Raw genomic sequence first — 16,798 nt, forward strand, 5'->3', positions numbered from 1 at the left:
CAAAACCTTGTTTTGAGTAATCGACGCCTAAGGCCAAAAAAAAAAAGTCTCCGGTTTCTGGTATGCGCGCGCGTCGCCGTAGCCATGCGCGTCGGCAAAATGAAAAAGTTTTTTTTTCAATACAAGATGATGTTTCAAAACCGCCAAACTCACTGGTTTGACTGGAATTCTGCTGCTGCACAAATTTAACGTGTTTTAAGATGAGGTCATGATCGAGAATAAGATTTATGTGGCCTCTCTGGACTCCCATATATTTGCACTAAGTTTAGTCGGGCACCATTTGCAGTCATCAGCCGACATTTGAAGCAAAAAAAAAAAAAAAAAAACAGGTAAAAAAAGAAAAAAAAGCCGCGTCGCCGCACCACTTTTGGGGCAAGCTCCATACCAGAAACCGGAGACTTTTTTTTTTTGGCCTAAAGTCGGATATAGTAGAAAAATCATGTCAAAATTGATATTGGTTGTTATGTATTTTTGTGCAGTCAAGGTACCCAAGATTCACACCGTGCAATTTTGTTGGGAAAAACATACCCCAAAAAGTGGAGAAACGGAAGAACGTTTAACACTGTCGTTGGCGGCGCAATGCGCATCTTTTTCTCAAAGCCGTTTTTCTCGAAATGAGGTTGGCGAAGATTAGCGGGACACTGTTGAAGATCCTGCGACATATCTTTGGAATAAATTCAGCTACAGAAATAAATTTGGTATCATTGGAAAGCTAATGATTTGCGCTTTAACATGATGTATATAACTTGAAAAGTCAAAGGTGGGGGTTATTCCTCATTACGCTATGGCTGGTCACAAATTGTGAGCGACTTCAAACTAGCTTACATAGTACGCAAAGTTTATAAGATCTAATTTGTTTATCTGATATATCTCCTATATAGTTGCCTCTGTAATTGTTGTATTTTTGTGTAGCGTACTTCACACCAGTAATAAGCTGCAGGAGTATCGTGTTTTTTTTTCCACGTAGATTTTCATTGCAGTCATCGTTAATTGCCGTTTGTAGTACCATATCTCATTCCACAAACATCCCTTATTTTTTGCCCGTTAATGAAATCATTAAGAATGATAGTCATTTAAAGACGTTGTCAGATGAAATAATTGTACAGGGTGAGAAAAAAAAAGCGGAACCAAACCCCCCAAAATGCATTTCACATTAAACAAAAAAATGTAGCACCAAAAATAAAATGACTGGAAAGCCAATTTTACAACCTACGTTTAGATGGAAAAATACTGAAATTGTTCAATCTGTTCAAGAAAATCGCCATTTGAACGTAAAGACCCTAAACCCTAGTTTCAAACACAAAAAAATGTATTGTGTGTTCTGACTGCTTGGAACAATAAAGAAATTTGATACAGAATACTTGTTTCAACAACTGTCAACAACTGTAGTAAACAATATATTTATTAACAACCCAGCTGCTTGGGCAAACAATTTGATTTATAAAATCCCCCTTTTTTTATAGACGGGCCTTCAAAGTGACTTTGTTGAATATTTCTAACTTTTAAACTGAGGTTTTATCGCTGGTGATGTTTGAAGACAATTGTGAAGACGATTCTTTAAATCGCATTTTTCAAGGACGAAAGAGGGTTTAGGGAGTGTTTAAATAGTGATATAGGCTACTTTGAATGGATTGAGCAATTTCAGTAAGTTTTTCAACGAAAAGTAGTTTATGAGATTGGCAAGCAAATGTTATATTCCCTTTAAACTACAGAAACGGATGCAAAAATAGAAACCACCTGCACACGCAGACGTTTGTATTTCTTACATGCTAAGTGTAAGTAAAACGTTTCCGCTACCAATTACACAGAACAAAGAACCAACAATGTTCTTTAGTTTTGTGAAGACACAAAATGCACCCACAAAGAACAAGTGTGGCGATTACAACATAGCCTCGGAAATATAATAGGTTTGAATTACCTTGCTTAGGTCGTCTCCAAGTTTGGGTTCCATTTCTCGGATATCGTCGATTGATAAGCGAATCCACTTAGGCCTATCTGCCCAGCAGAACATCTGGCGATGGAGGTTCCTGAGATACCTCGGAGTGACCTGCAGAAGGTTCATTGACAGAGAGAGAAGGGGGAGGGACGGTATCAGCCAATTTTCCTTCACGGTTATTAAGTTCACGAACTTCGTTTTAGATGATCTTCGTTTTAGATGATCTTTAGGTGATCTTGTGAGCTGCAGATATAGAAAGACGAATAATGAAAATGTATATTAAAGGTTAAACTAAAAAGGGCCCATAGATTTTTATTTTTTTTTATTTAAATGCAAACCTTGAAATTCACCTTTGTGTCCCGTAATTTTATCCCTATATTTTCTAATTTTCGGTTTGCCATTTTCAAACTATTTTGGTGCCTTTTCTGTTTTTTTATGCTAATGCAAATATCCGTTTTCATGAGCAAAGTGTGATGTCGTTTGAGGCAAAAAACTAAATTTTACAACCTTTTTTTCAGCACCAAAAGGTGCCTGATTGTTTGATATTTCGCTGTCGTAAATTTTCTTTCCTTTAATAGTGATTCGTTGTTGTGTCGGTACATGGCAGTAAGCCACTGAGCAATTTTTTTCTCACCAATGTTTTTAATGAACAAAGTTTGGGTTCATTTTGAAAAGAAAAAACCCTAAGATGAACCGTGTCTTCCTGAAATGACGTCACAGCAAAGCGCCCTCAATTGTTCGGAGCATGGAAAATGAAACAAAATTAAAGAAGTGAACTTTTCAATTAATTAACCAGACAGGGATATCGAATAGTTTGCATGCATTAAAGAGGATTAGAAAGTTGCACAAAATATGTTAAGAAGTATTCACTTCATGGGCCCTTTAAATGATGAAGGATACTCATGGTGTGAACCTCAACTGAACGTAATCGGGTTAGAATTGAAAATATTGTTGGTTTGCTCATTGAGATGACTAAGTAAATGTACTAGTTTAAATATGAAACTATAGAAACCTCTTGTGTCTGACTTTCCACCGTGAATTGCAGGCCAAACCACAGGAACTCAACTTCAACCATTTTGTAGACGCACATACGAACCGAACTTTTCTGTAAGAGAATAATTATAGGAATTTTTGAACAAGCCCAAAATCGACAATGTTCCAAATCCTAATCGACCATCACTACTAATAACAATCTAAACATGCATATCGGACAAAGCGGTGGTCGTTTCGTCACAGCTGCACGGAATAAGAACTTGTATTGAGCCATTATAAAGCGGTTACGCATCATTACAAGTCAATTGAAGTTCAAACTTCAAGTTCTACTGGCCAGTCAATGCGCTGAAATCATGAAATGTTTATCTAACTATACTTAGAATTGTAACGTCAATCAATCAATAAACAAAAAACCCGAAATATAAGCAAAAGCAAACAAACAGAACTAAACAAAAATAAAACAAACAACCAATCAAACAGCCCGACAACCTAACAAACAGAAACTAAAACAAAGCTCGCAGAATATACACCCTGTACCTGCCAGTCAGGAGACAGTTTCCAAATCCAGAGTCGCATGTCATCGGGTCTTCGTCTGCTTTGTAGTCCTGTAAAAAACAACAACCAGGAAATCACAATTTAGGTAGGCCTACGTACATACAGTTAACCGGTGAAAATGCAAGACATCAAAATTCATAGTAAAAGAGACACTGCCTCGTGAATCATGATCCGTTAACCCATTATACATTGTATTACATTGTAGCTATTCCCCAATCGTTACGACGGTGCTGTAATTTAAAGAAGTTGTATCTCACGGTGCTTTTGGGCCTTCACACTCTGAGAAATTCATCATTAGCCTAATTCAATCCACTGCTGGATGAAGGCCTCTCCACTAACTTTCCATGCTTTTCGGTCCCTTGCCAGTTGTTTCCATTTCTTCCCTATGAAATCAGAGATTGCATCTCGCCATCTCTTAGGCTGTCTTCCTCTTCGCCTCTTCAATGATAATGGCGTCCAATCCGTTACTTTCAGGGTCCATCTGAGGTTGTCTCTTCTTATGACATGTCCTGCCCAACTCCACTTTTTCTTTTGATCTCAACTATTATGTCTTGCACCCTTGTCTTTCTTCTAAGATTTTCGTTCCTTATTCTGTCTCTCTTTGTGACCCCAATCATTATTCTTACCATTGCCCGTACAGTGACTCGCAATTTTTGCTCTGATTTCTTTGAAGGTGCCCAAGTCTCATGTTTCTTTTAATTAGGTTCAATTATTCATCTTCTAAAAGAAGCCTACAACAGTTTAATTGGCACTCTGAGGAAAAATATCCCAAATGGCAAATAAACCAATTAAAAGCATGCACGGATACAAACAATTTCCTGATACATTGCACATCCGTCGTGGCCCAATCCCGATTGAAACCGTCTGTTTAATTTCGCATGGTCTAGCTATCACACAGAAGCAACAATTATTTACTGAATAAATACCACCATATTGTGGCTAAGGATCCACAAGTTCAACGTCACCCCAACCAACCCGTAGTCTACGTAATAGACCATGGCGAAAGCCATGTTGTACAGGAGACTTGGCTTCGCGGATAACGTGTGATACTCAGACTAACCAGCCTGTAGACGCACATAGAAACTACTATCTATAGTGGTAAATAAATCGATACATTGCCAATGCATGCATGCAGTATACTGTTACGCCTGGCATCAATGTACTTCATAGGAAACCCGATTGGAAGGTCCTAAAATTAAAAACCAGGTATAAAAGAGCATGATGAGACCCAAGAGTTATGGGAGTTTTCATCGTTACCAGATAAACCACCAGAAAAATATCAGAAGAGTAAGTCCAATATTGCACCCACTAGGAAAAAAAAACCCACGAAAGCACATACACCGCACCAAAAAATTGAAATTCATTCAGCCGCAAAAAGAAAGGCGAGATCCTGACCTTTTCAAACGAATTCGCGGGGAAAGGTACGGAAAGAAGGAACAAGTTTGACTGATGAATATGACCCGGGCACACTAACGGCCTTATTCTATAGCTGTCCGCAATAGTTATTAATTGCAGATCGCCGCCGGATGACCCGGGCAGTTTCTTCAGAATACGCCGATTTGATATTCAATTTAATTAGCAGTGGACAAGAGAATTGAATCAAGAAGACTTTCGTCATCGGGTCAGATTTTCACGTCCATGCATGGTTCGGTATAACTTAAGTAGTGCAGAACCAGAACAATGACATATTCCTGACTTTATTTCAATATGTGGGCCACTCGGCGCCTACCATTCATTTGACTAAGTCAGCACATGAACCTAATAAATTGTCAGATGATAATAAACAAGGAAACTTATTCTCCCTCGAATTATTTGATGCTGACAAAGGCTTTATTATGGTAGAAAAGGTGTAGTTCCTTTGTAAACACGTGTAAAACCAGCCGTGTGGGTCAATTGGTGAGTGTATTACACACATCAATCTGTCAAACTTTCGATCATTTGTATTCTTACAGAAAGAACGAGGGCACCTAACTTTAATATACGGTACCAGGTTATGCTGCACTACAAAAGACTCTAGTATATAGTTGTGCTGAACTGACTGATATTGATACGAGTGATCTAAAACATATATCAGTCGTGTTTGTGGCACGCTTCTCTTCAAAATGAAACCAACCTATTTGCAGGGTTAGGTGAAGCCCTATACCTTAAACCATAGTCTCAACCACACACGCCTTATATTTGGAATTTTACACATTTCCCTCTGTTTATAAAAAAAATGAAGCACGGTCGTGTTGATTTCGCACTCGGTGTTCTTCCAAAATTGAATCTAGTACTAGAATAACTTGAGGCAATTTTGCCTTCATTTTAAGCTTTTTTTCCAGAGTTTCCCTTAAAACTGGTCCCTGGTGATCCACATAATGCAAACTTTTAAGATGGAAAGCCCTTATTCTTAGCATGGCCACCTGTGACCTAGATCTGACAATTGTCAGATCTAATTGTCCGATGGTATAAACAAAGCTACTTGTTTTCCCTCGAAATATTTGATGCTGACAAAGGTATTCTTCTGGTAGAAAAAAGTGTAGTTCCTTTGTAAACACGTTTAAAACCAGCCGTGTGGGTCAAATGGGGAATGAATTATCACACATCAATCTGTTCAAACTTTTGATCTTTTGAATTCTTAAAGAAAAATATGGGGCTCCAAACTGTAATAGACGTTGCCGGGTTATTTTTGCACGACCTGTGTACGACAAAAGTCACGTATACTGAACTGACTGCTATTCATACAAGTGACCTAAAACATAATCAGTCGTGTTTGCGGCACACATCTCTTCAAAAGGAAACCAACCCATTTCAGGGCAATTGTGACGCCCTATAATTATCTTAAACCGTGCAGTCTCAACTATACAAACCCAACTAATTATAATTTTGAGCAATATGTCCCTCTTTATAATAAAAAAAATTGAAGCACGATCGTGCTGATTTCGCACTCGGTGTACTTCCAAATTTGAAAATACTTTAGTATTGGAATAACTTTAAGACAATTTTGCCTTTTTTTCCACAGTGTCCCTTAAAACAGAAGAGAGGCATACATGTGTACTGGGGGCTGTGGAAATTCGAAAAGTGGAGGGGGGGGGGTGGGCTGTACACCACCTTACACTAGGGGACGCTCTTCAGCTAGGGTATAGATGTATACCAATGTATGCTCGCGCTTACATCAAAAAAGCGCAATTTTTAAACCTTTTGTACTTTGTTTCTTCACTTTTCAATGCTATTGAACACATTTTTGTTGTTGGGATGTAAAAAAATACCTCGAAATCCGCATTTTGTTTTTTCTCATCGCAAAAAAACTGGGGAGGGGGGGGGGAGATTTAATAGCTCATCCTCTCCTAGTCAAAAAGTGGGGAGAATTTATAAACCCCCACCCTACCCCAGGATTGACGTCCTGGAAACAGAATAACTCAAGTTTTACTGATGAAAGCCCTTATTCTCAGCTCGGTAGCCTGTGACCTATATCGGCCAAAAATACACTGCATTAAAATGAATTTTTTCTTTAATTGTAGGGCGCCATCAAGCGTTTCAGAACTGTTGCCTGTTTGTCAATAATTATTATGTCTATAGATAAGCCGTACATCTACTTAAACTTACAAATCACATAGATACACGAAAGCAAGTTAACTTATTATTCAACAATGAACTTGAAAAATAATGTTCAATTATACGATTGAGGTTTAATATGCGTAAGTAGTAGACAAAGACAGGAAATTAGTGCAGTGACTGTCAATATCGTGATCGATGGATACTCATCAGTATGCCCAACTTGACAAATGTCTTCCAATTGATGGCCAAAATTAAAAAAAAAAAAAAGTGGTAAAACTTGTACAAACTGCAAACATGTATAGGCTTACAGATGTACATGTACATCAAGGTTTTGAGTCAGAGCCACGATAAACTTTGCTGAACTCTTGACCTCAGTGTAGCCTTAAAACGATCAAAGTTGCTCTTCACAAAAAATAGGAGACTAGTGGTAAGGGGGGGGGGGTGCTCAAAGTGAGGAAGACGGTGCACACGTCTTGTTACTCTTTATGTATCATATAACGCTGATCAAGAACGTTTCAATTGCCAGGCTACAGTGAGATGTATTTGTAGCTTTCCGTGGCTAATGGAAGGAAAAGATAATGAAACTTCGACAGTCTCTTTTTTTCATTCGTCCATTACCAGCCAGTCCATGGATTATCCAGCAACCTTACATTTGCGGAGCGAGTTCCATTTATCAGTTACAGATAACTTATTAATGAACATCCAAAGCACTCACCGTGTAATATCGATCGGAGTGCCAACAAAACCGTATTTGAGATGTATCATCAACTTCGGTATGCGATATAACTGATGTGGGTTTAGACAGCTGATAAAAAAAATACATAACCGAGTTTGCTATTAATAGGTAAACCATTCCATCCATGACAAGAGTACCTCTCAGACACACTTACTTTGCCGGCGCAGTTGTTGCTTTTACAAACTGTTCATGACGGTGCAGAATAAAATGGAATTAGTGTCCTGCGTGGGCACAAGTTCCCATGAGCACTTGAAAGGTTCATCGAAGGTAGAAGATGTACGCCTACACTGGACCTCGTCTCCGTCATGAGAATATTGGCTCTGAATTTATCGTGTATCAATGATACATGTGGAAAGTAAACTCACTGATGATATACTTGACGATGGTGGTGACGCACAATTGGGTTTGAGATTCATCATCTTCGATCTGTCGACGAGGCGGGAGAGAAGCATTTACCGACATAGTCTGATGACTTTATGTACAGTATTTCTCCAACGAGGTGCGATGCTTTACATGCACTTGTGTCGCAAACTGAAATGGAGAAGAGTATCTGTTGCTGACACCAGGTGACTGGGAGGACCGTCAAAATGATGGCTCTAAATACCAATCGCTACGGAAAGATCTGGGAAGAACCCTAGTCGAGTCGACTGCACATCACAACGGATGTTGGATTTTGAGTTAAAGCTTCTTTATCCATCGTTGTCTCTCAAGGGAGGAAGTTTCAAGAAAGATTACTGCAATGTAGATGTACATATATACTGCTGTCTGAACTTGTTGGAAGCAGGATACTTTGACTCTCAGATTTGACCATTACAGATTCAACAGCTCCAACTTTATAACATCAGAAAGGTAAAACTTCCGCATCAAACAGTCAACAATGGCAGGAGATATATTCCCGATGATATTGGGCATCACCGTCATGATCCTTGGTATCCCAGGCAACTGTCTCATACTCTGCGTCTACTGGAGGAACCGTACTCGTAAGACCAGCACGCAGGTCCTCATCACCGCTCTGGCTTGGATCGATCTCGCCTCTTGTGCAACTCTTCCGGTCCTCACCATCAGCAGCTTCGTATTGTCTCCAGGAAAAAGCCTATTTAACAATATCTTCTTTGTGTTGGACAACATCTTCATCGTGGCTTCCATTGCGATTGTTGTCGTGGTGGCGCTGGATAGGTACGACTGTGTGTGTAGACCTCACAGACGTCTCTTAAACCAAAGACGAGCTAAGCTTGCCTCTTGGGGTGTCATGGTTATGACAGTGGCTACACTAGCCCCGCTGAATCTGCACTTGTTTGACCCATCCTATAAAACTGAGGCCCTGCAAAGGATGTTTCTCTGTACTGGTTATGTAGGGCTTTTCTTTGTAGTAGTGCTTTGCTACTCCAAAGTTTACAAAACGATTCGGAAGCGACACCTTACAGTTTCAGCTTCATTATCAAACAAAATGCCGCACCGAAATTGTGACCCAAAGGAAAGGAGTGACGGTACCAATCAGCAAGACAGGCAGACACAAAACAGAGCAACAGTTTCAGGTCACACAGTGAAACTTGCTTGGCTCAAATCTAATAACCATAACATTGGAGATTCTGTCAAAAACTGTCTTAACCTTGATCCACTTTTTTCGGATGGATCTATGGAAAACCGAACACAAAACTCCAGTGAATACATTAGTTCCGATGGCAACCCATCAAAGTCTGACAATACACCTCATTCATCATATCGCAAGAACACTGAGAAAGCCCAAGAAAGTTCGATTTCTGTAGAATCTCGGATGTCTTTGTCCGTTCTTGGTTCTGAGATGCGAGACACTCCACCGAACTCCCTCCCCCACGACAGCAGCAATTTGAGTGAAGAAAAACCCAAGACTCAAAATAAAATTGGTATTCCATGTGTTATCGCCGTCCCGGCTGGAAGCACTACCAGAGTGATGACTTCACCAGCTTCAGCATCTAAGATCCAGCGAGATCATCCTGTCCTCTGTGAACACAGGAACAAAGGAGACGGTATGAAAAACGGTATGTACTACTTGAACAGTCTCGATCAAATCCCCTCGACTCAAACAATGCCGTCAAAATCAGATCAGAGGTGTCCAGACATTGGTCTTGGCCTGAAGGATGACAGCTTATCTACATCCCGGAAGATAAAACAGAAGTTGCAACAAGTCTCCTTTGATAAAATCAGCATCCACGATTCTAGCAGTCCAACCACTTGTTGTCAGCAATCAGCAGTAGGTACTACCCAAGTGGCCACTTCTGGCAAAATGACGATCAACCAGAGCTCTCTGACAAGTCCATCTCAAATGGAGCTGAAGTCAAGTGAATGTACCCACAACCTTGTGAGCTGTACCAACGGTGAGTTCAACTCAAGGAAACCTAACACTGCCAGACGAAGGATCGACGATGACATCTTCCAGATGAACCAACTCACAAGAAACTCGAGACCTACAGATGGTGATGATGAGCCTAACCGATTCCCTGTTGATACCTCAGATCAAAGTACCATCATCGTCACACCAAAACCCAACCAGCACTCTGATGAAGGGGACACCAAAACCAACGCATTCACACAGCGCTCTCCGGTCACACCAATGGCCACCTTAATCCACAAGAAGACAACCCAGATGATGCTTATCACGAGCATGGTGTTATTGATAACTTGGATCCCTGAGTTTATTGTTTCCGTGATAATCATCGCTCAGTCTTACGGAGTTGATTCCCTGGACTGCGCCTATACTGTTTTTCACAACATGGGCTGGATTATATTCATCAACAGTGCAGTCAATCCATTCGTTTACAGTCTTGCTAATCGACGTTTTAGAAAAGACTTGCAGGAAATAGTCAGAAAAATGTTTCGGAATAGGTGATCAGAAAACAACGCTCTGGTGGAAAAACTGACGCCCAATTACTCATTGGTATTCTTATGTTAATTTATAAGTAAAAGATGCACGAACATGTCTACTCATTGGTATGCCTTTTGGCCAAAAGAAAAACCCAAAGATGGCTGCAGTACAAACGGTCTATTTTGGGGATTTTCAGACAGCAGATCTCTTGCTCTTCGTATAGTATCATAAAGTAGTTTAAACCACTTAGGCAAAAAAGTCACCGGTTTCTGGTATGGAGCTTGCCCCCAAAGTGGTGCGGCGACGCGGCTTTTTTTTTTTTTTACTTTTTTTTCTTCAAATGTCGGCTGATGACTGCAAATGGTGCCAAACTAAATTTAGTGCAAAATATATGGGAGTCCAGTGGGGCCACATAAAGCTTAGGCTATACTCGATCGTAACCCCCTCTAAAAACACGTAAAAATTTTGCAGCATCAGGATTCCAGTCAAACCAGTGAGTTTGGCGGTTTTTAGACATCATCTTAAGCCCGGTTCATACTTCATGCGAAAGCGAATGCGAAGCGAATTTGACGTCATGAAACATTCGCTGTGAAATTCGCCCGAGTTGAAATGTGTTCAACTTTTACGAATTCGCAGCGCGAATACCTGCCATGACGTCACAAATTCGCGTTCGCTTTCGCTTTCGCACCGAGTATGACCCGGGCTTAACATTAAAAAAAAAAAAAAATCAATTTGCCGACCCGCATGGCGCGCGCGCATACCAGAAAACGGAGACTTTTCTTTTTGGCCTAACCGAACAGTCATTACAAAAAAAGAGTAGTTTAAGAGCATTATTTTTGTGTGTGTAATCTTTGTGGAATGTTTTTTTTTTCAATTTCATGCATATACATGTAGCTCTTTTTAAATGAATCTATCATGCGTCATTGTGGCTGTAACTGTAAAAAGACTGTAAACAAAAGTAAACATCATGATTTATATGAGTATTATATGTATATGATAAGAACACATCGTTTTTATTTGCTGATAGATTTACTGTGAGAAAAAAATTCAACAAGACAGATGAAATTGTGAATAATATAATCATCACCACTAATTAACACTTGATAAATCAAACAGTGTAAAAGGGGAGGTTGATAACGCCTCTTGTTTCTCAATCAATCAATCGAAACTGTTTTTATTATTACAAATTCCCTACTCCATCAAATGACCGTCATATTTATCTTATAAATATTCCCCTCCAAACCCTCATCCCTATTTACTCAAGCTGTGCACTCTATCATATATTTATCTTAGTATTTTATTTCGAAATAGCTTTAGGGATGATGGTATGACGCGCCAATTGCTCTACTGTCATTTTTTTCCGTGGGAAAAAAAAGTAAATTAAAAAAAATGTCAATTAACCAAAGGGATGTAGTCAATCATTAACATAGGAAATGATTAGTTTCATTTTCACTACTTTCAACAAGTCCTTTGCTTAAACTCTTGTTTAGTTTAAGCTTTCAACAAATATATTTTAAGCTTGGATTTCCGCTATTAACCCTAACTCCCTAGCAAGATTTACTAGGACCAATACCCATCCTGGCAAATTCCAACACAATATTGGAAACCGCACACACATATTTCTGACTTTGATTCTGGAGGTGTGCCAACCAAATGTAAAAAAGACTGTCAGTTTAGAGGTACTGTACCCATCCTGACACATTCCAACAAAACATGCCGTTGGGGTTTGATGGGTTGAGTTCTGTTTTTAATTTTAACTAAGTTCAAATGTAAACATTTCTATGAAAAAAAACATTTCCTATCTTAAGTTAAGGAGAATACACGAGAAAGTGTGGATTCGTAATTTAAGAATTCACGAGGCGCGAAGCGCCGAGTGAATTCGTATATTAAGAATCCACACTTGCGAGTGTATTCTTCGACTTAAACCATTGCGTCAAAAGAAGTATTGGCATTAACAGTGAGTGGAGATGAAAAGACTTGGGATAAATGTTGCAATCTGACGCCACTTCCGCGATTGTGTACAAAGTCTATGGAGAGTCAAGATTTTTTTAAAGTATTTCCTAACAAAATTGGAAATATGTTTTTCAGTCCCAGATTCGTGTCTTATCATCATTCTTGCAATGAATGCCCTTCATTGAGATGATATATGGAGAAAAAAAAGTGGCGCCAGGTTGCAACATTTGTCCCGGCTCCTTCCGTCGACAAATTGATAGGTCAGACGATGATTTCTTTCTGACTCGAAGTAGGTCCTGCAGTGACGGCGGAGAATCTGACAAGATGCATTGGTCCTATTAATGCTCATTATAGACAGTGGCGTCGCCAAGGGGGGGGGGGGGGGGGGGGGGGGGGGCACGTGCCCCCCCTGGAAAACCTAGTGCCCCCCCCCGAGTGCCCCCCCCCCCATCTGAGATTTGGGTTGGTAAAAAAATATATATATATTTTGTTATATTCAACTCCCATCATCTGAGTTGGTTAAATAGCAATTTCTGGAGATATCTTCAGATCGAATTTAGCATCAAATGTGGCACCATTTTGCATCTAGCCCATCCTCCGTATGCGAAAATTTTCCAAAGGGGAGGGGGGCACCCCCTCCCCTTAGACCCCTCCCCCAGGACGGCGATCCGTATCCACCTAAGTGCCCCCCATCAAATGCTGGTGCCCCCCTGTGCCCCCCAGACTGAAAAGTCTGGTGACGCCACTGATTATAGAGAACATTTTGTCTGACGTGTTCAAAGTGAGGATTCGTAATTCCGAATCCACACTTTGTGACCAGCGTAACAGATTCGTAGTTCCGAATCCACACTTTTAACAATAGTGTGACGTCATAGCAATGGTTTAAGCATCTGGAGAAACGACCGCCAGGTTTGATTCTTCTCCTATCAAAATTGGAAGTCGATGAAATAGTTTTGGTCAGACACAAGTGTCTACGGAATAACGGGTTGGTAACGTTCAATGATCCTATAATTGTTGTAGTCTTTTGTCCCATCTGTCTCACTGTCTGTTAGGGGACAAAAGCATTTTTTGCTTCACCAAAACCTAAATGTTATCCTTTGTGTAATAATTTGATAGTAAAGTTAACCTGTAATATTATATTTCAGCTTTTTGTAAACACTGTACATTTCCCTTTCCCAAAGACAGCATTGAAATAAATGTACTATTCAAAATCAATTCAATTCATATAATAGAGCAAGAATATAGTATGCTTCCAAAGACTACAATTTTGATATTTGTTTTGTATAACTGTATTCTTTACCGAGGGTAGTCCATTTCAGTTTTAAAAAAAACCTGCTTTTCAAAAGAGCCTTTACTTTGTAACTTAAAGATGTTTCAATGGAAAGTACAAAGTTCACATTAACTTTCTTGTCATGTTGTGAAACTCAATTACACGTACACTTACCGTTTATGGGATGTTTTTCTTAGGTTCTACTATCCTTCATGACCCAATACCCTATCTTTGTTCTCTTCCAAAGTGAGTCCAGCTATTTCTTAAATGCACAGTTTAGGCATTCACTACTTCTTGGGGAGAGCATTCACAACTCGTTTGGAAAAAAAGTTCTTCCTGCAACCAATGTTCTTGTTCCGACAGGGCTCTGGAGTGCTCTGAAACGTGCAAAACTAAATCAGGGCAACTTTACTCACTCTTTAGCCAGCAAATTTCTCCAAAAATTCCACTGAGTAAAGAAAAGGTCTGAAGTATTCACCAACCAAGTTTGCAGACTAAATTTTAATTTTTAAAGGAGACTTTTCTTCCGTATTGTGCACATGAGAGGGAAGTCAAGTGATTTCAAAATGGGGCTAAACACTAGACTGCTACATGTCCAACCATGATCCAACTATTTGAAAAGACTGATATCTTCTTGCAGTGTCATTAGTATGGTGGCTGACTACGGAGAAGTGTGTAGTAAATTGAGACTAGTCCCCGGTTCATGCCACATGTTTCTTAAATTCTTTTGGCACAGTTGATTGATGCAGTATTGAAGCGCTGTTGGACTGGTTGTTTCAGGTGCCAGTTTATTTTCTTTCTTTGCATGTTTTCAATACCTTCCGTTTTGGGTTCATACACAGTATTGAGAGTCCAAAATTTTCGGACTAGTTCTTGTTTAAAGTTGGTTTAAAGAGCTTCATAGTGTGTTGAATTTTAACAAAATCAGGTCTTCTGATCTCACAGAAAGCCTGATTGGGCTACCCTGGTATACCAAATAGTGCTCAAATATCTGAATAAAAAAATGCATCACTAAAATATTGAACGAGCAATTCTGTAATGGTCTGCTCACCAGTTCAAGCAAGGTAGAGACTCCTGGCTCTCATCGCAAGTGGCCTCGGTTCAAACGCCTCCTGAACAACTTCTTTCAGTCCTTGTCATTTTTTCCAGCCCTTGACTCACAGCAAGGGCTTCTTAAGGATGCAGACCAGTCAATCGGTCGGAAATTGCCTACGCCGGCCAAATCACGATTTGCATGCCCTCAAAATCTTCAGTATTTGAGCATGCTGTGGGCCATAAACTTGAGGGTTTGTAAAAAATATGGATGGAAGCTGTGCACAGGACTGGGAGCTTGCAGTTCTGTGTAATTTGGATGTTATTTGGACCCTAAAAGCGCTCTATTTTGCAATGGAGTGTGGGCATCGTTTTTCAAAATGGCGATGGGCTTCAGGACTATTTTCAGGGGTGGTCATCTTCAGATGGAAATTTCTCCTAAAAGTCATCGTTGACCCCCCAAAAATTGAAAAGAAAATGAAAGATGATGAAATAAGCTTTAATTTGATGTGTGTCTCGAACACCTTGGAGAGTTGTGAGTATTTTTCCCGAATTTCTGAAGTGGGAGCATTTACCATTGGGGTCTATGGGAGTTTATTTACTGGTCTGCTACCTTAAGTCGATCTTCTCCCTTCCTTTGCTAATCTGGTAACACAAATCAAAGTCCGGACTTTAGTTCTGACATTATTTCGGGATTACAAACTTACCCACAGTGTTTCAGACCGCATAGTGTTTTTTTGCTCTAAGACCGAAGCACATGCTAGTCTGGTTCCAAGACCAACAAATTCTGACTATTCCTGATGAATCTTAGGTCAGGCAGCCTCCATGGCTAAAAATAAATGAGACGACATTAATTGGCCTTTTTCAAAGCTCGGCTTCGTTTCCGATTTCGCTTTATCACTTTTATCTTTTAATGTTCGATCTGATCAAGTTTTTATGTAAATCACTTGCTTTGTAATACAGTTATGATAATGCAGTTTGATGTTTCTGTAAGATAATATTGACTAATTTTGATCTGGAATCTTCAAAATTAGGCACCCAAATAGCACTGTTAGCAGGCGGAGCCGAATGAAGACCGAGTTTTGGAAAAGCTCAGTAAGGCCAAAAAAAAAAAATTCGGTCTCTGGTCAGACCAAAGTTCCGGAATTGACGCGGCCACGCGGCTTTTTTTTTTTTTTTTTTTTTTTTTTTTCTTCAAGCTTCGATTGTACAGACAAGGTGGGTACTATTTTGCTTTTTTGGTGTCCTCATGTACATTGGTGTCCTCCATAATTTGCCTTGGTGCTTTCGATCATTTGCCTTGGTGCAATTTCCCATTCCTTGGTGCTCTTTGGTAAAAAAAATTGAGGAGGTGCGGAAATAGAGGGCGCTGTTGGAGCTACCGCGGAACATTTTGGGGAAAAAAAAGATCGACGCGCATGCTTAAAATCGACGCGCGCGCTGACCAGAGACCGACTTATTTTTTTTTTGGCCTAACAGTCGTCAAATTAAACGCAGCAAAAGTTCGCCCATACGATCCGAGTATATATGATGCACAAAATCGTCGTTGAATGTCAAGTTTTCTAAATGAAAGCAATAAATATTAATTATCAACTCATTAAAAAAAATTTTTAATAAGCAATGAGCAGCTAATTAAACCTATATTATATTTGGAAATACTCGGGCGCTATCCGATTGTCGACGAAACAAACTTCGGAAATTTTCGGAAAAAGGAGGAATTCCTCCCGTTTTAGTCACGTGACGTAAATTGTAATACAATGTATTACCGGAGGCCACCGGACCTAAGATTCATTGTCTTTGGTCTGGGAACCAGACTAAGCACATGCATGGAGTCCGGGACTGGCCTTGCACCACGTTCAGAAAACCCTTCCACATCCTCAAAAAAACCCCCATAAAAACAAATGCAGCAAAATGTAGATAACATCTGTGTGCGCGCACACACTC

Source organism: Patiria miniata, unplaced genomic scaffold (assembly GCF_015706575.1).
Source record: "Patiria miniata isolate m_02_andy unplaced genomic scaffold, ASM1570657v1 HiC_scaffold_8, whole genome shotgun sequence".
Classification (NCBI taxonomy): domain Eukaryota; kingdom Metazoa; phylum Echinodermata; class Asteroidea; order Valvatida; family Asterinidae; genus Patiria; species Patiria miniata.